The following is a 25,171-nucleotide window of genomic DNA, read 5'->3' on the forward strand; positions in this document are numbered from 1 at the left end:
TTTTTAAAATATGCTAATTACCTTGCTACCAGCAAGTAGGGCGGCTACTTGCTGGTAGCAGCCGCATCCTCCGATGGTAATGACGCCCCCTCGGCATGCTGATTGACAGGGCCAGGGAAGGGAATCGTTCTCTGCTGGCGCTGTTAGAATTTGAAATCTCGCGCCAGCGCCGTACCTGTCTTCAATCGGCGCAGGCGCACTGAGAGGCGGCCGCTCTCTCGACCGCTCCATCCTCAATGCGCCTGTGTCGATGACGTCATCAAGTACACCCGGAAGAGAAGACGCCGGCATCGCTGGAAGGAGGCGGAGAGTCTGGTGACGTCGCTGGATGCTCGAATCAGGTAAGTATGTACATAATAAGCATGCTGCCACAAAAACCACCAACGAAATGGGAATAAATAATTTTATAAAAATGACAGTTATTAACACTATACCACCAACGATTATTAATAATAAATCTCTTCCGGGTGTACTTGATGACGTCATCGATGCAGGCGCATTGAGGATGGAGAGGTCGAGAGAGCGGCCGCCTCTCAGTGCGCCTGCGCCGATTGAAGACAGGTACGGCGCAGGCGCGAGATTTCAAATTCTAACAGCGCCAGCAGAGAACGATTCCCTTCCCTGGCCCTGTCAATCAGCATGCGGAGGGGGCGTCATTACCATCGGAGGATGCGGCTGCTACCAGCAAGGTAATTAGCATATTTTAAAAATTCTACTGAACCAAAATGATTAATTTGCTTATGTATCATGAGATCGCACTATAGGGATTATTAGTAAAGAAAAAAAAAAAACGGTTTAATGGGGTGACAGAAACCCTTTAATAACTATTTTATGAGGTATCACTGTCTGTCTTACAAGCAGAGGAATAAAAATTTAGAAAATAGTGAATTTTTCCAAACTTTTTGTAAATTTTAGATTTTTTTTTTATTTAATAAATAAAGGTAAAATATATTGACACAAATTTACTACTAATATGAAGTACAATGGCTTGGATAAGTAAAATCATTCCAAAGTTATTACCACATAAAGTGACGTGTCAGATTCGCAAAATTAGGCTTGGTCAAGAATGGGGGTAAATGGCCTGGTTTGGAAGTGGTTAAATAAACAATTGATATGTTTGCACAGTACATAAAAAAAAGCCTCAAACAGCCAATAATGAAAAAAAATAATCAAGGATGCTGAAATGCAGAGGCAAGAATGGACAAATTGTATTGCATCATTAAGGGTTAATAATAAAGACACATTTCAAGCCATTATACGGTGGGGCATTTGCAAATGTAAACCTCATTGTCAGACTCCCATAAATTGTTTTTGCTTTAGGATTTAGTCCTTTGAATTGCAGTTCCTGTGAAAGGGTGTAACTGTCTCAAATACCCTTCACCTCCCTTTTGAGCGGAAAGCAACATTTCCATGAGTCACTTTAGCTATAATAGGATGAGAACCTGCACAGTCTGAGAAAATATCACATTTGTTTTTTAACTTACTGGGAAAATGACACTTTAGGTATAACTACATTTCATGAAGGGATGTTTAAATATTGAGCATTTAGTGCATAAATAACTTAAAGGCTATGTACAACTTTGGGGGAATTTTTTTTATTAGTGCCTTGTACTTATTTTGAGCTAAAAATCATTTTTTTAATTGGTCTGTATTGCAAGTATGGATTTCTTTTTTTTTTTCTGTACAGAGCTGAGATGCTCTAATAGAGGGATCAACATTTTCTCTTTTCCATCAGCCAGCTCACTGATGGGCTTTATCTGTGCTCTCTGACATTATAAACACTCATTATAGCTCAGTTCTTATCTTACTGATAAGGCCTCATGCACACGACCGTTGTGTGTTTTGCAATTTGCAAAACGCGGATGACGTCCGTGTGCGCTCCGCAATTTGCGGAACGGCACGGACAGCCTTTAATATAGCTGCCTATTCTTGTCCGCAAAGCACGGACAAGAATAGGTCAGTTTATATTTGTTTGGTGGACCACGGAACTTCTGTCCGCATCTTTTGAGGCCCCATTGAAGTGAATGGGTCCGCATCCGAGCCGCCAAAACTGCGGCTCGGATGCGGACCAAAACAACGGCCGTGTTCATGAGGCCTAAGAATGTGGCTTAAATAAGTGTTTAGCTGTGTGAATCATACTTTTTACTTTCACTTTGTGACATCTAAGGCTGAGTTCACACGAGCGGATGCCGTGCGTGACATCCGCTCCGTGAAAGAGTGCCAAGACCCGTTGTCACTGTGATTTCGTAGTAAAGAGATCACAGAGCGGCACGGAGCATTATCAGTCATGTTAATGCTCCGTGCCTCTGCAGTCTGCATCGGGTCTTGGCACTCTTTCACGAAGCGGATGTCACGCACGGCATCCGCTCGTGTGAACTCAGCCTAATAGCCCTTATCTCTTAATTTACTAAGACATCATAGACCGTTAAAGGGATTGTCTGGGTTCATAGCCCCTTCTTTACCCAGGCAGCCCGTCTGAGAGGAGCATCAGAAAATTTCATGTATAGTGCAGGGCAAGGGCTTTTTTGTTTTACAAGCTTACACTGCTAGGCGGAGGCTTCAGCCTAGCAATGTTCCCAGTGAGGTCACTGACACTAAGTGACGGGCTGCCCTAGCTTGTATTACAATAGAAGGGGATATGTCTGGGTTCAGCTCTGAACCCGGACAACCCCTTTAACCCTTTGTGACAGGACAGCTCAATATTTTTAAAAAAGACCAATAGAAAAAATTATTTTTAGCACAAAATGAGTGAAATGCAAAAAATTGCCTCCAAAGGTGTACATAGCCTTTAAAGGGATATTCCCATCTCAGACATTGGGGGCATATCCCCCATTGTCTGATAGGTCCCGCAATTGCACTGAGAATAGAACGGGGAAGGTGGTGGCCGGAGGACCCCGGAAAACCCAGCCACTGCCAAGTGTTCTCCCATAGAACTGAATGGGAGCACACCACACTTAGGCTGCATTCACACGGGCGAGATTTCCGCGCAGGTGCAATGCGGTAGGTGAACGCATTGCACCCACACTGAATCCGGACCCATTCATTTCAATGGGGCTGTTCAGATGAGCGATGATTTTCACTCATCACTTGTGCGTTGCGTGAAAATCGCAGCATGCTCTATATTCTGCGTTTTTCACGCAACGCAGGCCCCATAGAAGTGAATGGAGTTGCGTGAAAATCGCAAGCATCCGCAAGCAAGTGCGGATGCAGTGTGATTTTCACGCATGGTTGCTAGGTGACAGTCTATTCACTGTATTATTTTCCCTTATAACATCGTTATAAGGGAAAATAATAGCATTCTGAATACAGAATGCATAGTAAAATAGCGCTGGAGGGGTTAAAAAAAATAAACAAATTAACTCACCTTCTCCTCTTGATTGTGTAGTTCCCAGTCTCTTCTGATGAGCTGTCGGCTAAAGGACCTTAGGTGACGTCAGATCACATGCTCCAATCACATGGTCCATCACCGTGGTGATGGACCATGTGATTGGAGCATGTGATCTGATGTCACCACAGGTCCTAGCCGGTAGTTCATCATTAAAGAAGTAAAGAAGAGACCGGGAACTACGCGGAGGAGGTGAGTTAATTTTTTTATTTTTTTTTAACCCTCAATTGAACACGTATTATGCATTCTGTATTCAGAATGCTATTATTTTCCCTTATAACCATGTTATAAGGGAAAATAATACAATCTACACTACAACTAACCAAAACCTGAACTTCTGTGAAGAAGTTCGGGTCTGGGTACCACAGTCGGTTTTTTATCACGCGCGTGCAAAACACATAGCACCCGCGCGATAAAAACTGAACGTCGGAACGCAATCGCAGTCAAAACTGACTGCAATTGCATTCCTACTCGCGCGGGTTTGCCGCAATGCACCGGGACGCATCCGGACCTAATCCGGACACGCCCGTGTGAACCCAGCCTTACATGGCTATTCTATTTCTATAGAAATGAATAGAGGGTGGCTGCGCATGCGCAGTGCGCTCTCCACAACTTTCAGGGATCCGTTCTCGTAGTAAGTGCGGGTCCCAGAAGTGGGCATGCCCCCATTGTCTGAGATGGGAATACACCTTTAAAGGGGTTGTCCGAGTTATGGAAGAAGATATAGCACTGTAAATCTGATGGTCAGCGATTATATAACTGAGCTAAGCAAGTTTTAGGCAAAAAGATATCTATTTCCTCATTTCCCTGGTTCTCTTCTGGCCCTTTGTTTACTTGCAATAAAAACAATCTCTGCCCCTCCCCCTGCTCTGCAAAGGGAGTGAATACAAGAGCTGCCCTGAGTGACATGTCTGCCTGCTGGGAGACTCAGCAACATGTTGTATGTGTAGGACTACAAGTCCCAGGTGTATAATGACACTGCTAAGGGAGTGAATACAAGTGCTGCCCTGAGTGCTGGGAGACTCTGCAGCATGTTGTATGTGTAGGACTACAAGTCCCAGCTGTATAATGACACTGCTATGGGAGTGAATACAAGAGCTGCCCTGAGTGACATGTCTGCCTGCTGGGAGACTCAGCAGCATGTTGTATGTGTAGGACTACAAGTCCCAGGTGTATAATGACACTGCTAAGGGAGTGAATACAAGTGCTGCCCTGAGTGCTGGGAGACTCTGCAGCATGTTATATGTGTAGGACTACAAGTCCCAGCTGTATAATGACACTGCTAAGGGAGTGAATACAAGAGCTGCCCTGAGTGACATGTCGGCCTGCTGGGAGACTCAGCAGCATGTTGTATGTGTAGAACTACAAGTTCCAGCTGTAAAATGACATTGCTAAGGGAGTGAATACAAGAGCTGGCCTGAGGGACATGTCTGCCTGCTGGGAGACTCAGCAGCATGTTGTATGTGTAGAACTACAAGTCCCAGCTGTATAATGACACTGCTAAGGGAGTGAATACAAGAGCTGCCCTGAGTGACATGTCTGCCTGCTGGGAGACTCAGCAGCATGTTGTATGTGTAGAACTACAAGTCCCAGCTGTACAATGACACTGCTAAGGGAGTGAATACAAGTGCTGCCCTGAGTGACATATCTGCCTGCTGGGAGACTCAGCAGCATGTTGTATGTGTAGAACTACAAGTCCCAGCTGTATAATGACACTGCTAAGGGAGTGAATACAAGTGCTGCCCTGAGTGACATGTCTGCCTGCTGGGAGACTCTGCAGCATGTTGTATGTGTAGAACTACAAGTCCCAGCTGTATAATGACACTGCTAAGGGAGTGGATACAAGTGCTGCCCTGAGTGACATGTCTGCCTGCTGGGAGACTCAGCAGCATGTTGTATGTGTAGAACTACAAGTCCCAGCTGTACAATGACACTGCTAAGGGAGTGAATACAAGTGTTGTCCTGAGTGACATGTCTGCCTGCTGGGAGACTCAGCAGCATGTTGTATGTGTAGAACTACAAGTCCCAGCTGTATAATGACACTGCTAAGGGAGTGAATACAAGTGCTGCCCTGAGTGACATGTCTGCCTGCTGGGAGACTCAGCAGCATGTTGTATGTGTAGGACTACAAGTCCCAGCTGTATAATGACACTGCTAATACACACAGGATCTTCCCCCTACCTGCAATGCTCTGCAGAACTTCTCTTTCAGCTCCTGTGCCCATAGGAAAAAATATATAATGTCTTTCCAGGATAGATGACTGCGTATGCAGTTCTCCTGGATACCGCTCAAAAAATGAAGCACAACTAGAAGAAGGGGAGCAGTAACAAGTAAAACTTAGCTTTTGATATGTCAATTCTCCCTAGAGAGGGAATAAAGACCCCTTACAAACATGAATATACACAGAAAAATATGTGGGACCTAAATTGGTGTGGCAACAATTGTCCACACACCAAGTCAGGTGTCGTCCTCCCTAGGCCTGTGAACTAAGTCATAAAAGCCCATGGAGGACAAACCGTAAAGTCCCTTTGTCCTGATCCCACAGAAAGGGTACCGGAACTATGGAGACACAAAAAATGGAATGGTCTTACCAGTTTTTTGAAAAAGCCTCACTTGTTTACAACGTGTAATGTGTTGGTACAGGAGGTGGTCACGTGCAGCAGGCTGGTCATTCCCAGATGTCCAATGGGTAAAGGAGACATCCGAAACTTCAATCAGACCTAGTAGTAGAGTAGCCTCAAAGAGAGAAACTTACCCTAGTACAGTGATGGTGAACCTTTTAGAGACGAGTGCCCAAACTGCAACCCAAAACCTAATTATTTATCACAAAGTGCCAACACAGCAATTTACCCTGAATACTACAGTCCAGTATAGTCTATCTTTCATGTACTTTATTATTTAGCTATAATAGCCTGCCTACATTCAGTGCGCTGCCTGTGCTGTTCATAGTGCGCCCTGCACTGATGAATGGCAGGAAAAGTCTAAGGCATATTGGTACACCATAGACTTTTTCCAGGGTGCGGGTGCCCACAGAGAGGGCTCTGAGTGCCGCCTCTGGCACCCGTGCCATAGGTTCGCCATCACTGCCCTAGTACAACCCAGCTGGAGATAACCATTTTGATGATCAATACATCGTTCCCTAGGGTTATATCCATTGTTTGAGCCATCATTATAACAATCATTTCACTGCTAACTATTTCCCTTTTTGGGCAGGTAGGTTTTGATTCCTGCCATAAATGTCCCTTTTTGTCATATGCATAGGGGTTCTTTTAATAAAATTTTCCCCTTTAGTTTAGGTGTGGAAGTGTAGTAGCCGTGGGGTTTATAACTTAAATTTACCCCAACAGCTCCACCTCCCCCTATTTCAGCCTGGTGCTGTATGGGCGCAATATATTGAGGCAGTTTAGATGGCTGTACCTGGGTATATTCTTAAAACAGCCCTTCAGCTATCTATCAGCCCGGTGCCCGGCGGTCAGCTTTGGAGGTGCGGTGACGTCTTTACGTCACTGAAGCTGCGTTCTCCATGGGCTGCCCTGGCATTGTTCGGCCACTTGCGCCTGCGCACTGGACTGGAACGCCGTATCTCCGATGGCCCGATCTTGTGGCATGGTCCGGTCACGTGGGTCGGCGTCATACAGAGCGCATGCACACGGGCTGACGTCCCTCCCCTTCCTCTTGTTTAAACACAGCGCGCCTGTGTATGTTTGTCAGGCGTGCATATGTGATGGTGGCAAGGTGAACCTCCATGCTCACGACCCTGGACGTTTGCAATACGCCGCTCCAGTAGGACTGTGAGTACTGTCTCTCACTCATCACTCAGTGGACAGTGTGAGCACTTATATTCTAACGGGTTTTCCGTTCTGTTTATGTGTCTTTCAGGTGTATCATACTACATGCCTCACTCTATCACTTTTCTACCTTGCATTGAGGGACTTTTGTTATAAGACCTCTTTTTTCTGTGATTGATAATAGGTAGATAAGTAGGAGCCATACAATACTAGGCCCCGTGTCCCCTGATGATTCATGGGGTCTTATGTTTATGAATAGCGGCCTTAGGATATGTTGGGCTGATGAAACGCTTTGAGACACGCTAACATATTGCGGGACGCGCAATCAAATTGCGTCTACTATTATAATATTGTCTTCACACGCTAACATATTGCGGCACGTGCAATTGAATTGCGGCCTTTATTACAATATTTTTTTCCCCCCTTGCCTTGGAAGCTTGAGTTCAGTCTCTGGTCACCCTGTACTAGGGTTACATAGGGACTCCTTATCAGGGCAAGGTTCTGGACGGGGCCACCCCTTGCGGGGCACGGACCCCGTGTTAGGTCACCAGGGCCAAATAGGTCAAGCAGGGTTGTACTAGGGTAAGTTTCTCTCTTTGAGGCTACTCTACTACTAGGTCTGATTGAAGTTTCGGATGTCTCCTTTACCCACTGGACATCTGGGAATGACCAGCCTGCTGCACGTGACCACCTCCTGTACCAACACATTACACGTTGTAAACAAGTGAGGCTTTTTCAAAAAACTGGTAAGACCATTCCATTTTTTGTGCCTCCATAGTTCTGGTACCCTTTCTTTGGGATCAGGACAAAGGGACTTTACGGTTTGTCCTCCATGGACTTATATGACTTAGTTCACAGGCCTAGGGAGGACGACACCTGACTTGGTGTGTGGACAATTGTTGCCACACCAATTTAGGTCCCACATATTTTTCTGTGTATATTCATGTTTGTAAGGGGTCTTTTATTCCCTGTCTAGGGAGAATTGACATATTAAAAGCTAAGTTTTACTTGTTACTGCTCCCCTTCTTCTAGTTCAGCTCCTGTGCCCAGCATTTGTCTCCTCACTGCCTGCAGCTACACAGTAAACACTTCAGCCCTGAGTCTGTGCAGCTGAAGGGGTTAAGAATCCTGGGAGAGAGCAATAAGCAGCAGCTGGCAGTGCAGGGGGCGTGGCCAGCACAGTGATCTGCTGTACAGATCTCTCAGGCTTGTGCACAAAACATTATCAGAGCAGGGAGAGAAGCTGACATCACAGGTCATGTGACCCTCAGTGAAATCTGAGAAACCAGCCACTGGAGAAAAAGTAAATTAATTGGAAAGCTGCTATATTTGCCTAGTTAGAAACATAGAAAGAACAAAAAATAACTCTGACAACCCCTTTAAGTAGTGCTATGTATGGCAGGGAGGGATGGGGTTAACTGGTGAGTTATTAGCCAAGAGTGCAGTTTGTCTTAGCTCATAGGGTCTCTGAAGAGGTCCCTTCCCTCCTGCCTACAGTGTTGGATCTCGGGGGCAAATGCAACAAGAGCAGATGGGCTTCCAAAGGCATATTTATTTAAAACAAGTTACACAACTGCTTGTCCGAGTGCTAAACTGGTACATCTGACCATGTATGCACTGTTTGTGCTGCAATGCAGAACTGGTGCACTGATAAATACATGATATGAGCAATGCAGTGTTAAATTGGTGCTCTCAATGCACCATATGTGCACTGCTATGAACTACAGTGCACTAAAGCTAGTTACACACTAGCATCAAAGATCCGGCTTTTCCGGCAGCAGTTTTATTCCAGACGGTTCTTGGAACATTTGCCGGAATGCGCCCGGATCCCTGCCGGTCACCATTTTACTGAATAGGGCCGGACGGAGCCTTACAAACCTCCTGCAATGCCGGAGTGCGCAGACGTCTTGGGAGGCTGTTCCCTGTGCAACTAGCCTAAGCTGACCATGTGCTATGAATTCTAGTGCTGCCTGGTACTTGGTGTGGTGGGGAAATTTAAACGGATTTCCTTGGTGGGAAAATAACTTGGCTGATTAAGGGCTGTTTCACACAAGTGTGTGCAGTCCGGAAATCGTGCTTCGTGTGTGAGTGTGATCCTCCATTCATCTTGCAGGAGCACATGGCATTATATTGATTTATAATGCCATATGTCTCTGCATGACCTTATTGCTACAGAATCATACTGACAGCTTTATGTCTGTATAATTCTTTAGAAGTAAGGTGCCCTGTGCTCCTGCAAGATGAGCAGTCTCCAGAACGAAGGATCACACGAAGCGTGATTTCCATACTGAACACACCTCTGTGAAACAGTCCTAACTCTCCTTTAGGAGGAGAGAGTCCTGGTCATGTTCCTCCCTAGTCCCCAATCTGCTTTAGAGCTTTGAATTATCGTGCCTGAAACGCACTATATTGAAATTCCTCATATTCTAATATTTTATTTATTGAGTTTTCCGTGATTAATGCAGCCTGAACCGCTTAACATACAGACTCTGTGCAAACTGTGTTTCAAAGCTGTCGGTGCTGAAGCATGCTATGTATTTTTGAGTCAATCAAATTGGTAGTTTTTAATAAACGTAAATGGGTTGTCCAATCCTATAAAAAGCCCCTCAATATGCAGGGCTCCCCACACTGAATATACTTACCCCACTCCCCACGCCGCCACTCCTGCAGGTGACGCTAGGGAGGCTCGTTCCCGGTTGCCATTGGCTGCTTCTCCCGACACCGGATGTTTTAATCCGCACACAGGGAGAAGCGGCAGTGCAGGGTCCAGGAACAGCACAGGGTAAGTATATTCAGTGTGGGCGACACGGCATATTGGGGGGCTTTTTATAGGATTGAATAACCCCTTTAAATAAAAAATAATAATAAAATCCCCCATAGAAATGAATGGCGGAGTGTTCAATCATCGATTTCATATTTTAACTGCAATGGATGAGATTACAGTCACAGTCTTACTACCGCCCAGTCTCACAGACACAGCACAGACTCACGGCCACTCTTCTCACTCTCTCACACAAACAAACCTTCAGGAAATGCACATCTACAGTGATGTCCACACTTAACTGTTCATTTATCTCAATATAGCCAGATTTGTGTAGCGCGAAATGTAGTGCCTAATTCCAACAGAATATCCCAACTTTACAAATACCAAATGTGCCTGCAATACAACTCTTCAGACAGCAGGTGGTGCATTGTGTTTCTAGCCAATACCTGAATTGGGGTCATAAGAACCAGACCTGGTAATGGAATTACAACTGTTTAACCACCTGCCATCTGGGCCATTTGTTCCCTTCCTGACCAGGCCAAATTTTGCAAAACTGACATATCTCACTTTATGTGGTAATAACTTTGGAACGCCTTTATTTATCCAAGTCATTCAGAGATTGTTTTCTCGTGACACATTGTACTTCATGATAGTCATAAATTTGAGTCAAAATATTTCACCTTTATTTATGAAAAAATCCCAAATTTACCCCAAAATTTTAAAAATTTGCAATTTTCTAAATTTCAATTTCTCTGCTTTTAAAACAGAAAGTGATACCTCATAAAATATTTATTATTTAACATTCCCCATATGTCTACTTTATGTTGGCATCATTTTGGAAATGTCATTTTATTTTTTTAGGACGTTAGAAGGCTTAGAAGTTTAGAAGCAATTCTTCAAATTTTTAAGAAAATTGCCAAAACCCACTTTTTAAGGACCAGTTCAGGTCTGAAGTCACTTTGTGGGGCCTACATAGTGGATACCCCCATAAATGACCCCATTGTAGAAACTACACCCCTCAAGGTATTTAAAACCGATTTTACAAACTTTGTTAACCCTTTAGGCGTTCCACAAGAATTAAAGGAAAATGGAGATCAAATTTTTAAATTTCACTTTTTTGGCAGATTTTCCATTTTAATCAATTTTTTTCTTTAACACATCGATGGTTAACAGCCAAACAAAACTCAATATTTATTACCCAGATTCTGCGGTTTACAGAAACACCCCACATGTGGTCATAAACTGCTGTATGGGCACACGGCAGGGCGCAGAAGAAAAGGAACTCCACATGGTTTTTAGATGCCATGTCCCATTTGAAGCCCCCTGATGCACCCTTACAGTAGAAACTCCCAAGAAGTGGTGACCCCATTTTGGAAACTAGGGGATAAGGTGCCAGTTTTATTGGTACTATTTTTGGGTACATATGATTTTTTGATCATTCATTATAACACTTTATGGGGCAAGGTGACCAAAAAATTGGTTGTTTTAGCACAGTTTCTATTTATTTATTTTTACAGCGTTCACCTGAGGGGTTCAGTCAAGTGACATTTTTATAGAGCAGATTGTTACGGACGTGGCGATACCTAATATGTATACTTTTTCTCATTTATTAAAGTTTCACACAATAATAGCATTTTTGAAACAAAAAAATTATGTTTTAATGTGTCCATGTTCTGAGAGCTATAGTTTTTTTATTTTTTGAGAGATTTTCTTATGTAGGGGCTCATTTTTTGCGGGATGAGGTGACTGTTTTATTGGTACTATTTTGTGGGACATACGTGTTTTTGATCACTTGGTGTTGCACCTTTTGTGATGCAAGGTGACAAAAATTGCTTGTTTTGACACAGTTTTTTTTTTTTACGGTGTTCACCCGAGGGGTTAGGTCATGTGATATTTTTATAGAGCTGGTTTTTACGGACGCGGCAATACCTAATATGTATACTTTTTTTTATTTTTTATATTTTTAACTTTTTTTTTTCATTCCTTACTTGGGGACTTTTTTTTTTTACATGTGAAACTTTTTTTTATTTTTTTATTTTTTTATTTTCAACATTTTTTTTTATTTTACACTTTTCGTCCCCCATAAGGTCATACAAGACCTCTGGGGGACATTTACTTCACTTTTTCTTTTCTTTTTTTCACTGTTGATTTCTCCTGTAACTGGGGCTGATATAGTAGCCCCAGTTACAGGACAAATACACCCCTAGAGAGGCTGTACAGCAGCAATCCAGCGCTGTACAGCCTCAGAGCAGGGCTGATCGAGGTCTCTGAGAGACCTCACACAGCCCCTGCACTCTCCGGTCACGGCGGTCACATGACCGCCGGGCCGGAACAGGAAGCGCACAGCGCTTCCTTCTCTGCATACACAGCGCTCGGTGCAGCTGCTATTTCTGAAAGGACGTTTTAAAACGTGCTTTCAGAAATAGAGGTCCACCCATAGGACGTTTATATCCTATGGGCGGACGTAAAGCGGTTAACCTCTTGCCGACCCTGGACGAGAATGCTCGTCCTAACTGGCCGGTACTTAATGCCTTAGGACGAGCATTCTCGTTCTAGGGTTAACCGGCTTCCGCGATCAGCACCAGGGGCCTGGCTGATACTGACAGCCGGGCCCCTGCTGTATCCGCAAGCATTGGTGAAATCACAGATGCTGGCGGATTAACCTCCTGTATGCCATGGTCACGTTGACTGCGGCATACAGCGGGTTTGGGGCAGCTTGTACATCCTCCATCGGTTCCCCATGCTTAAGATGATGGGACCTAATGGTTGCTATGGCAGCCCCGAGGCCTTACACAGGCATCGGGACTGCTAGCTAAGGAAGCCCAGGAGATCCAGCTACAGGGCTGGGTCTCCTAGGCAACCTACAGCATCTTACAGTGTAAGACACTGACAGTTCAATACAGCACAGTATTGTGCAGTATTGAAACAGGGATCAAACCCTGAAATGTTAAAGTCCCATAGTGGGACAAAAATAAAAAATAATAAAAGTGAAATAAAAGTGTTTTTAACAATAAAAAAAAATGGCTTTCAGAAAAAGGAGACACAAAAACATGTTTTTTTTTTTCAAAAATGCTTTATTATGTAAAACTGAAACAAAAGAAAAATAAAAGTAGACATATTTGATATTGTCTCCTCCACAACAACATGCTCTATAAAAATAGCACATGATCTAACCTGTCAGGTGAACACCGTAAAAAACAAAAAATAAAAACTGTGCCAGAACAGCCATTTTTTGGCTAACTTGCCTTACAATAAACATAATATAGAGCAATCAAAAGTCATATACACCAGAATGGGGTCACTTTTTTTGGAGTTTCTACTCTAGGGGTGCATCAGGGGGTCTTTAAATGTCATATGGCAACCGAAAATTATCCCAGTGAAAGCTGCCCTCCAAAATCCATATGGTGCTCCTTTCTTTCTGCGCCCTGCCGTGTGCCCGTACAGCAGTTTACAGCCACATATGGGGTGTTTATGTAAACTGCAGAATCAGGGTAATAAATATTGAGTTTTATTTGGCTGTTAAGTCTTGATGTGTTACAGGAAAAAATTTATTCAAATCTGCCAAAAAAGTGAAATTTTAAAATGTCCTCTCTTTTTTTCCTTTAATTCTTGTGGAACACCTAAAGGGTTAACAAAGTTTGTAAAATCTGTTTTGCATAACGTGTTTCCACTATGTAAGCCCCACAAAGTGAATTCATAACTGAAGTGGTCCTTAAAAAAGTGGGTTTCAGAAATGTTCTTAAAAATTTCAATACTTGCTTCTACATTTCTAAGGCTTAAGAGGACCTTTCACCGATTATGACAATGTGAACTCAGTATACAGACATGGAGAGCGGCGCCCGGGGATCTCACTGCACTTACTATTATCCCCGGGCGCCGCTCCGTTCTCCCGCTATGCCCTCCGGTATCTCCGCTCACTAAGTTATGGTAGGCGGAGTCTGCCCTTGTTCTGCTGTAGCGCTGGCCAATTGCAGCGCAGAGGTCACAGCCTGGGAGAAAATAACCTCCCAGGCTGTGAGCTCTGTGCTGCGATTGGCCAGCGCTACAGCAGAACAAGGGCAGACTCCGCCTACCATAACTTAGTGACTGAAATTTCTGCCTACTATAACTTAGTGAGCGGAGATACCGGAGGGCATAGCAGGAGAACGGAGCGGCGCCCAGGGATAATAGTAAGTGCAGTGAGATCCCCGGGCGCCGCTCTCCATGTCTGTATACTTAGTTCACATTGTCATAATCGGTGAAAGGTCCTCTTTACTTTCACACTGGAGTTTCTGGGACCGCTTGTGAGATCCGTTTCAGGGCTCTTACAAGTGGTCCAAAACGGATTAGTTCAGCCCCAATGCATTCTGAATGGATAAGGATCCATTCAGAATGCATCAATTTGGCTGCGTTTGGTCTCCGTTCCGCTTTTGAGGCGGACACTAAAACGCAGCTTTCAGCGTTTTGGTGTCCGCCTGACTATGCTGAACGGATACAAGCGTTTGCAGGTGTGAAAGTAGCCTAAGCTTTATAAGATCCTAAAAAATAAAATTACATTTACAAAATGATGCGAACATGAAAGTGGACATATGGGGAATGTAAGGTAATAACTCTCTTATGATGTATCACTATTTGCCTTAAAAAAGCACAGAAATTCAGATTCTGAAAATTGCAAATTTTTCCAAATTTTCTGTAAATTTTGGATTTTTTTTAATAAATGAAGGTGAATTTTAGCAACTAAAATGCTAGCTAGCACATCCGCCTGAGATGAGATGAGTCCTGTCCGTAAGATGAGTCAGGGACAGGACTCATCTCAGGTTAATTTGCATATGTATCAAATCGGTTTTTTTTACACAATAAAAGCACACAGAGCTATGGGGACTCAGTATTGCAGATGTGCTAGCTGCCATCTAGCAACCCATGTCCTCAGCTCTATACACAAAATCCTGTTGACAGGTTCCCTTTAATGTTGATGATTATGGCTTACAGCTAATGAAAACCCAAAATTAGAATATTGTGAAAAAGTTGAATATTGTAGACTCAAGATGTCACACTCCAATCAGCTAATCAACACAAAACACCTCCAAAGGTTTCCTAAGCCTTTAAATGGTCCCTCAGTCTGGTTTAGTAGGGTACTCAATTAATGCTGACTTGACAGTTGTCCAGAAGACAGTTATTGACATCCTCCACAAAGAGGATAAGCCAGAAAAGGTCATTGCTAAAGAAGCTGGCTGTTCAGAGTGCTGGATCCAAACGTATTAATGCAAAGTTGAGTGGTAGGAAAGAGTGTGGTAGAAAAAGGTGCACAAGCAACAGGGACAACCACACAAGGAGTGGACTGTGGCTGGAGTCATTGCTTCAACAGCCACCACATACAGACGAATCCAGGACATGGGTTATAACTGTTACATTCCTTGTGTCAAGCCACTCATGACCCTCAGACAATGTCAGAAGCGTCTTATCTCGGCTAAGGAGAAAAAAGGACTGGACTGTTGCACAGTGATCCAGAGTCCTGTTTTCAGATGAGAGTACATTTTGTATTCAGTTTGGAAATCCAGGTTTCAGAGTCTGGAGGAAGAGTTGCTTGAGGTCCAGTGTGAAGTTTCCACAGTCAGTGATGGTTTGGGGAGCCATGTCATCTGCTGATGTTGGTCCACTGTGTTATATCAGGTCCAAAGTCAGCACAGATATCTACCAGGAAATTTTAGAGCAATCCATGCTTCCCTCTGCTGACAAGCTTTATTAAGATGCTGATTTCATTTTCCAGCAGGACCTGGCACCTCCCTACACGGCCAAAAGTACCAGTATCTGGTTCACTGTGGTTGATTGGCCAGCAAAATCGCCTGACCTAAAGCCAAAGGGAATCTATGGGGTATTGTCAAGCCTGTTTCATAGGTACAAATCAGACAGATGCCCTTTAAAATTTGATTCTCTGAACACGCCGCCATTCATTTCTTTGGGGATCTTTTTATTTTAAAATGTAAATTTATTAAAAATGGCATATCCGATAAACGAAAAAAATAAATGGTACTCTTCTCAGTGCCAAGAGCTTTGAAACACAGTTTGAACGGAGACTGTATATTAAGCGATTTTGGTTGTATTGCCGAATTCTACCATTAATTTCTATAGTTTTTTATTTATTTTTAACCATTTAGAAATGACAGATCAAAAATACATGATTACCAATAATACCTCAATGTGTAACCATGCATAGAAAAAAGGGGTCTAGCCTAACAACTTATACAGAAATGCCAATAACCCCATGGAATAAGAGATACTCAATATAATAAAAATATATCCTTTATTAAAAAATACATATTCCAATACATCACAACTAATTGAGGACAGATGAAATAAAGCCCAATAAAACTGCTGCAAAAACAGAGCCAATACAAGGTAAATGGACTAGGCTGTACCTAATTTATGCCAAGGTGCGCATCTAAATTAGGCATATCATCCTGCAGTCCATGCGCCTAAACATCTACGAAAGGTCTGAGCTGCCGTAGATTTCTGCCTTCATTTTCACCCACTTCCCAACCCTTCCCATGCCCCCTTTTAGGGAAAGTGGCGAGGACGGCGTAAAACTGATAGATGTGACAATTTTTTAAGCCACATTTAAAAAGTCAGCAAATTTCTACCCTCTAAACTATCAGTAATGGCCATGGTTTTTGAAAGTACCTTAGCCTGCCACGTGGTGAGCGCGATGACGTCAGCGCGGATCCTGCAAGAAGAAGAAAGAAGACTATAACGGCTGCGCGATCAAGTGGATTAGGTGAGTAATTTTTTTATTATTTTATAACCCTCAATGGACATTTTACTTAGCATTCTGTATTAAAGAGTGCCATTATTTACCATTATAACAATGTTATAATAAAAAATAATAAAGTAAATGGACTTTAATGGGTTCCCGGGGCTCATCCCTATTTATTAACATCATCTTCTTAGCAACCATCCATGAAAATCGCATTGCATCCACAGTTTTTGCACACACGCACGATCTGTGTGCGTGCGTGCTGCAGAGCACCAATCAGTAGCATGTGTACATTTTTGATTTTATATATATATATATATATTTATATGAATTTCAGTTAGTGTTTAGAGTTTAGGTTTTTGCACGAACGCACCATTTGCATGTGTGCATTTTGCAACCAATGAGCACCAATCATTACTGATTGCGTCTGCTCAGTTTGCACTGCAATTTTTTATTTTTTTTTACAACTTTTCTTCTAAATTTTATTTAAAATTTATTACAAGCCCCTTCACGTGTGAAAACACTACATACACACCCCTCACACTAAAAGGTTTACACATTTCACCCTTCACACCCCAATAAAATTAAAATGGCCCGTCCATCCCGAGTATACTCAGCTAAAGAGGCATACGCCATGCTTGCCTCCGATACTGAGTCTGCCAATGAGGGAGAAGAGGATGCCACTTTCCTCTACCACCTCATCATCATCATCATCCGCTGATGAGAAAGCGCCCCAGGGTAGCAGAGGAGGCAGCCCCCTAGAGTGAGCCTACATGGACCCCACCCCCTGACGATTATCAGCCCCAAATTCCTGAGTTTGTGGGCAACTCAGGAATTCAGCCATTAGGCAGTATTGGAGTTCGGACATTTTCTACCAGACTCCAATTTACAGTCAGACTATGACCCAGAATCTATTTGATTCAATTCGGAAATTCCGACACTACAATGCCAATGCACAGTGCCCACCCCAAAACGACCCAACATTTGACTGTCCTTTCAAAGATAGGGCTGTCATTAACCATTTCAGCACAAAGTTTGGTTAGTTGTACAACCCTGATAAAAATGTATGTGTAGATGAGTCCCTATTACTGGTCAAAGGGAGGGTTAGATTTCGCCGGTACCTGCCTAGCAAACGGGCAAGGTATGGCATAAAGTTATACAAACTTTGAGAGTAGCTCCGGGTACACCCACAAGTTCTGTGTTTATGAAGGGAGAGATTCCCGGATAGAAGCCCAAGATGCCCCCTCATCCTAGGAGTTAGTGAGAAGATTGTGTGGGACTTACTGCACCCACTGCTAGATGAAGGTTACCACCTCTATGTGGATAACTATTATACCAGCATACCCCTATTTAGGTCCCTAACTGCCAGAGGTACTGTGGCTTGCGGCACAGTGCGCAAAAATCAGAGAGGCCTCCCTAGATCTCTGGTAGGGCAACCACTGGGAATGGGGCATGATAACATGCTGGTGGTTAAGTACAAGGACAAGAGGAACGTTCTTGTACTGAGCAACATTCACACTAACACCAGCTCCCCTGCCCCTGTACGTGGTACAACCACTACCCCCAAACCAGTTTGCATCCTGGACTACAACAGGCACATGGGCGGGGTGGATCTTTCAGATAAACTTCTGAATCCCTACAGTGCCACGCGAAAAGCAAATTGTGGTACAAAAAACTGTCCGTACACATTGTACAGATGGCAATGTGCAATGCGTACGTGCTATTTCATTCTGCAGGCCACAGAGGAACTTTTCTTCATTTCCAAGAGGTGGTTATCAAGGCCCTAATGTTTCAAACCCAGGCCGGAGAGGGTCACAGTACTTCAGGAAGTTACAGTGCCTATGTTGTACCAGGGCAACATTTTCCAGGTCAAGTCCGCCAGACAGCATGGAAGGGAAGGACCGAAAAAAGATGCAGGGTGTGTTCCAAAAGGGGGATAAGGAAAGACACCATTTACCACTGTGAAACCTGCCCTGAAAAACCTGACCTATGCATGCAGGAGTCTTTCAGAATCTACCACACATCCATGGAGTATTAATTAAATTTCATCCTTTATGCTCCCTGTAATATTTCCACTTTATATCTCTGATTTAATCCACCTCGCTTGCATATCCACTTTCCAACAACCACTACATATTATTTTCTGTGAGACAACTGTAGGTCAAAAGTGTCCTTTTGCACTTTGCCTCTAGAGCCTTGCTGTGCACCCATACAGCAGGCTACAAGCACATATGGGGTGTTTGTAAAAAGGGGAGAAATGGGAAACATATACTGGGCTGCATTTTCTCCTTTAACCCCTTGTGAAAGGGAAAAATTAGGGTCTGCTAGTAATTTTTCATTTTTGCAAATGTGTGCTTTGAAATGCTTTCACAAGTATTTCTGTGTTCTGTCAGACACCTGTTTGCTGAAAAGTACCCTTTCCACCACTTAAAATGTTTGTACGGGGTGCTCTTTCTGAAATGGGGTAACTTTTTGGTAGTTTTTCATTTCTTAGGACCTTAGGAATTTATTTAATACATGGCAGCTAGAATCCATGTATGTTTATTCAGGCCTGCAAAAAACATTTTTTGCTGTTTGCCTCTAGAGCCCTGCTGTGCGTCCATACAGCAGGCTACAAGCACATATGGGTTGTTTGCAAAAAGGGGAGAAAATGGGGAACATATACTGGGGTGCATTTTCTCCTTTAACCCCTTGTGAAAGGGAAAAATTGGGGTCTGGTAGTAATTTTTTATTTTTACAAATGTGTAAACACCTGTTTACTGGAAAGTACCCTGTCCACCACTTAAAATGTTCGTACAGGGGTGCTCTTTCTGAAATGGGGTCACTTGTTGGGGTTTTTCTTTTCTGGGGACCTCAGGAATTTATTTAATGCGACATGGCACCTAAAATCCATGTCTGCCAATTCAGGCCTGTCAGCAAAATTCATATTTTGCAGTTTGCCTGCTGTGCGCCCATACAGCAGGCTACAAGCACATATGGGGAACACATCCTGGGGTGCATTTTCTCCTTTTAACCCCTTGTAAAAAAAGAAATGGGGTCTGCTAGTAATTTTTTTATTTTCACAAATGTGTGCTTTGAAATGCTTTCACAAGTGTTTCTGTCTTCTGTGAGACGCCTTTTTGCTGAAAAGTACCCTTTCTGCCACTTAAAATGTTTTGTTTTTGCAGCCAAGCGTTTCCTAATTCTGTGAAACGCCTGATGGGTCAAAGTGCTCACTACACACCTTGAAATTTTCCTTGAGGGGTGTAGTTTCTGAAATAGGGCCACTTTTTGGGGGTTTCCACTCTAGGGTTACTTCAGGGTGCCTACATATGCGACATAGCTCCCAAATGTCAATCTGTCCTTCAAAAGCCCTATGGTGCTACTTCCGTTTTGAACCCTGCCATGCACCCATACATCGTTTTTTGAGCACATATGGGGTGTTGGCGTATTCGGGGTGTGGGGGGGGGGGAATAGGTAACAAAATGTGGGGTGCATTTTGTCCTGTTACCCTTTGTTAAAGTGAAAAATGTGGGTGTAAAGCAACTTATTCTGGAAATTGTAATTTTTCATTTTCACAGCCAAGCGTTTCCTATTGGTTCAGTGCTCACTAAACACCTTGAAATATTCCTTGAGGGGTGTAGTTTCCGGAATGGGGTCACTTTTTGGTGGTTTCCACTGTAGGGCCACCTCAGGGTGTGATTAAAGATGGTCAGTCAGGAGTAGACAGGAGTGTCTCCCTGATTACTGCTCAATAAACGATAAGAAAAAACTATGGGGGGCAGTAAACTACATAAAATATCACTTTTATTAAATAATAGGAGATAAAAGACGGCCCCTACAGACAAACAAGAAGTAAGACAAATACATACACAGACTGGTACAAAAACAAGACCAGTTATTAGCAAATAAGATGTGGGTAAGATGTGGGTAGTGCACTGGACCAGTAGTGGCAAACCGGGCACGACTGTGTCAGGTCAGATCAGCTAGCCCTATTGCCTCCCTGCTTATCCTGGTCCGCCCTACAACATATGTCCACAGGACGGGGTCCAAAAAAGCCCCGCAAGGGGTGGCCCAGACTGGAACTCTCTTCCTGTATAAATGACCCTATTGAGGCCCTAACACAGGGAGAAAAGATATTCCGTCCAGAGGAACAAAATACACACAGTTACTAGAAACGTAACCCCACCACAAAAAATTATATCCACTAAGGGATAGTGTAAGAGGTATACTCATGTGTCCCGACACGTTTCTTCAGAGAGAGGATGCCCCAGGATTCATCAGGGGACACGGGGCAATTACTGCAGTCAGATTATCACATCAAAAGTACAAAAGGATCACATCAAAAGTACAAAAGACTAAAGTAAGTACAGTAGCATAGCATTGATGGGCCCCCATGCCGTCAGCCCTCATGGGGCCATGGAGGCAGATCACTTACTTTTTTGTTTGGCAGCGGTCGGCGTATGGCTCTGATTCCACCATCAGACTGTGACCCAGGGTGGTGGTGTCCGCAGTGGTGGGGTGACCGGCAGCTACTGGGGCGACAAACGCCCCCTTATAAGGCTGTAGGGCCATGTGCAGTGTCCAATGAACCTCCGGCGCCCCTTTAAGACGTCACGAGAGGTGTGCCCGTCGCAAGGTCTTGTGACCGGAAGCATCGCAATCGCGCATGCGCAGAAACGTCTCCATGCATTTCATGGGGCCGAGGTGGAACGCACAGCTGTATTTCCGCATCACGTGACCGCCGCGATGCGCCCACGTCACAGGCAATTGTAACATCGCGGGGGTCACGTGATCGGAGCGCAGCAAAACCAAGCTGTCCCCGGTGAGCAGAAGGAGCCGTGTCAGGCTACATATCCAAAAGAGGTGGCGTCACCTTGGCACATTTAAAGAGACATGCACAACCGCTCCTCCGGTCTGCATGAAATGTTGGCTTGGCTGCCCCCCTCATAAGGGAATACTAACAGGAGGGGCTTAACTCCAATAAATTAGGAGAATCAAATTAAGAGAGGATCAGGCGGGGAGCAAAAACCCGCTCTTCGGTCTGGTAGGACCCTAACCTCCTCGTCCCTCATAAGTAAGGGGAACATGACCGTATGTGTCCACTGTTCCCTTAATTAGACCAGAAATATACACAGGGGTTAAATGACCAGGAAAGACTGATACCAGGAATAAGACTGGAAAAAGTGGTATTTAAAGAAAGCAACTGAAATTTAATTGCTCATTTAAGCCATGAGGAGCGACCGTATTCAAGGTGAAAGTCCACCAGCACTACCTTTGTAGGATAAGTCTATTCCAGTCTCCCCCTCGTATGGGTTTGAGCACCCGTTCAATGGCCATGAAGTTGATGGCCGAGGTACGTCCGTCATGGGATATCTGTACGTGGCGTACTGTCCGGTCGGAATTCCTCTCTTGAGGGGCACAGGGTGGCAGCTGTCCCACCTAAGAAGGGAGTTGGTGGAGGTGGGTTTACGATAGATGGACGTACTAAGACCGCCCTTCCCGTCCCTGCAGATAACCACATCCAGAAACAGGAGGCGGTCTTTAACAATCACCGAGGTGAACCTCAGGTTGAATCTGTTCGTGTTCAGCTCAGAGATAAACCTCTCAAAGTCGCTCTCTGGTCCGCTCCATAGCACGAAGATATCGTCGATGTAGCGTGACCAGAGAGCGACCATGTCGGCGAACCATGGTGACGGTTCAGCAAACACCACAGACTCCACCTCGGGGTGTCTTCACATGCGACATAGCTCCCAATTACCATTTTAGCTAAATCCGCTCTCCAAAAGCCATATGGTGCTCCTTCCACTCTGAAGCCTGCTGTGCGCCCATACATCAGTTTTTGAGCACACATGGGGTGTTTCTGTAAACTCCAGATTCAAGGTAATAGATTTTGAGTTTTGTTTGGCTGTTAACCCTTGATGTGTTGCAGTAAAAATAGATAAAAATTTAAAATCTGCTAAAAAAAGTGACATTTTTAAATTTTATTCCCATTTTCATTTAATTCTTGTGGGGCACCTAAGGGGTTAACAAAGTTTGTAAAATCGGTTTAGAATAGCTTGAGGGGTGTAGTTTCTAAAATGGGGTCATTTATGGGTGGTTTCTAATTTGTAAGCCCCAGAAAGTGACTTCATAACTGAACTGGTCCTGAAAAAAATTGGGTTTGGAAATATTCTTAAAAATGTTAAGATTTGCTTTTAAACTTCTAAGTCTTCTAACGTCCCAAAATATAAAATGTCATTATTAAAATAATCCAAACATGAAGTAGACATATGGGGAATGTAGAGTAATATCTATTTTTGGAGGTATTACCATCTGTTATAAAGGTAGAGAAATTGAAATTTGCTAATTTTTCAAAATTTATGGTAATTTTTATTAATTTTTTTTCGCTGAATTGTACCATTGTCATGAAGTACAATATGTGATGAGAAAACAATCTCAGAATGGCTTGGAAAAGTAAAAGCATTTTAAAGTTGTTACCACATAAAATGACAGAAAGGTGAAAAATGGCCCGGTCCTTAAGAGGTTAAAGAGATGCCAATTTGAAATACTTTTTTTTTTTAATGTTTACCAGTTTTACACAAAGCATAAAAAATATAGTTTTTGCATTGGCGTTTTCTGAAAGCCATATTATTTTTATTTTTCTGGTAATGGTCTTGTGTGAGGGCTTATTTTTTCTGGTATAAGGTGACCGTTTCATTGGTAACATTTTGGAATAGATAACACATTTTGATCGTTTGACGTTATGCTTTTTGTGAGGCAAGGTGACCAAAAAATGGCTGTTCTGGCACCAGTTTTATTTATTTTTTGCTCCATTCACCTGACGGGATATATCCTATAATATTTTTATAGAGCCGGTGTTACGGACGCTGCAGTAAAATAATAAAAAAAAATAATAATGTTTGTCTCTCCTCATAGGCGTCCATAACTGGCAAGCCCCAAAGACTTGGCAAAGCTTGGGGCTGCTATATCATCCATCGGCCCCCTGTCATTGCAGCGCGGGGTGCCAGTGGAGAGACTGAGGGACCCCCTATCTCTGCAAACCCTTTGGATTGTGCGGTCAGCATTAAGGCTACTTTCACACCTGCGTTTGGTGCGGATCCGTCTGGTATCTGCACAGACGGATCCGCACCTATAAGGCTACTTTCACACTAGCGTTCTGCTGTCCGCTCGTGAGCTCCGTTTGAAGGGGCTCACGAGCGGAGCAGAACGCTTCCGTCCAGCCCTGATGCAGTCTGAATGGATGCGGATCCGCTCAGACTGCATCAGTCTGGCGGCGTTCAGCCTCCGCTCCGCTCGCCTCCGCACGGCCAGGCGGACAGCTGAACGCTGCTTGCAGCGTTCGGGTGTCCGCCTGGCCGTGCGGAGGCGAGCGGATCCGTCCACACTTACAATGTAAGTCAATGGGGACGGATCCGCTTGAAGATGACACAATGTGGCTCAATCTTCAAGCGGATCCGTTCCCCATTGACTTTCAATGTAAAGTCTGAACGGATCCGCTCAGGCTACTTTCACACTTAGAAAATTTTCTAAGTTTTAATGCAGACGGATCCGTTCTGAACGGATGCGAACGTCTGCATTATCGGAGCGGATCCGTCTGATGAAACATCAGACGGATCCGCTCCGAACGCTAGTGTGAAAGTAGCCTAATGCAAACGCTTAGATCCGTTCAGAACGGATCCGTTTGCATTACCATGAACAAAAAAAAAAATATTTTTTTTTTTTTTTTTTTGTTCATGATAATGCAAACGGATCCGTTCAGACTTTACATTAAAAGTCAATGGGGGACGGATCCGTTTGAAAATTGAGCCATACTGTGTCAACTTCAAACGGATCCGTCCCCATTGACTTACATTGTAAGTCTGGACGGATCCGTTTGCCTCCGCACGGCCAGGCGGACACCCGAATGCTGCAAGCAGCGTTCAGGTGTCCGTCTGCTGAGCGGAGCGGAGGACAAACGCTGCCAGACTGATGCATTCTGAGCGGATCCGCCTCCACTCAGAATGCATTGGGACTGGACGGATCCGTTCGGGGCCGCTTGTGAGAGCCTTCAAACGGAACTCACAAGCGGAGCCCCGAACGCTAGTGTGAAAGTAGCCTTACCATGGCATCTAAAAGGTTAAACCCTCGACATCTGTGTTTTCAGCAATGCCGGCATATGCAGCAGGGGCCTGGCTGTTAGTAACGGCCCAGCCCCCTGTACTGATCGGCTGTGTACAGCTCCTGTGCCCGCTAAATCATCGTGCCATACCTTTACGGTGGTTTGCAGGAAATCACTTCCCGCTGCGTTGTAATAGTACAGCGGATGATGGGAAGTGGTTAAATAGTGATAATAATTTGTATGTATTCCGGAAAATCCCACAAAAACCAAGCTAAAGTGTCATTTGCATAAACATTAAAATATTCTGGGTTTTTGAAAGCAGTAACACAAACATTTTTCTAAATAATTTTTTTTTATAAGGTAAAAGTATTTAAAAAAATGCACAGTAAATAAATGTCATAGTACTCGTGAAAGCCCTGGAGCC

The 25,171-nt window shown here is 43.9% G+C and overlaps 1 protein-coding gene and 1 long non-coding RNA gene across 4 annotated transcripts in view; one reads left to right on the forward strand and one right to left on the reverse strand.

The window, feature by feature from the left end:
- The window catches only part of SHROOM4 (shroom family member 4), a 166,999-nt gene that overhangs the window by 90,627 nt on the left and 51,201 nt on the right, over window positions 1-25,171 (forward strand). The window lies entirely within an intron of this gene.
- The window catches only part of LOC120977598, a 51,669-nt gene that overhangs the window by 6,156 nt on the left and 20,342 nt on the right, over window positions 1-25,171 (reverse strand). The gene's annotated exons all lie outside the window — the stretch shown is intronic.

The sequence above is a fragment of the Bufo bufo genome, chromosome 8, assembly GCF_905171765.1.
Source record: "Bufo bufo chromosome 8, aBufBuf1.1, whole genome shotgun sequence".
NCBI classification, from domain to species: domain Eukaryota; kingdom Metazoa; phylum Chordata; class Amphibia; order Anura; family Bufonidae; genus Bufo; species Bufo bufo.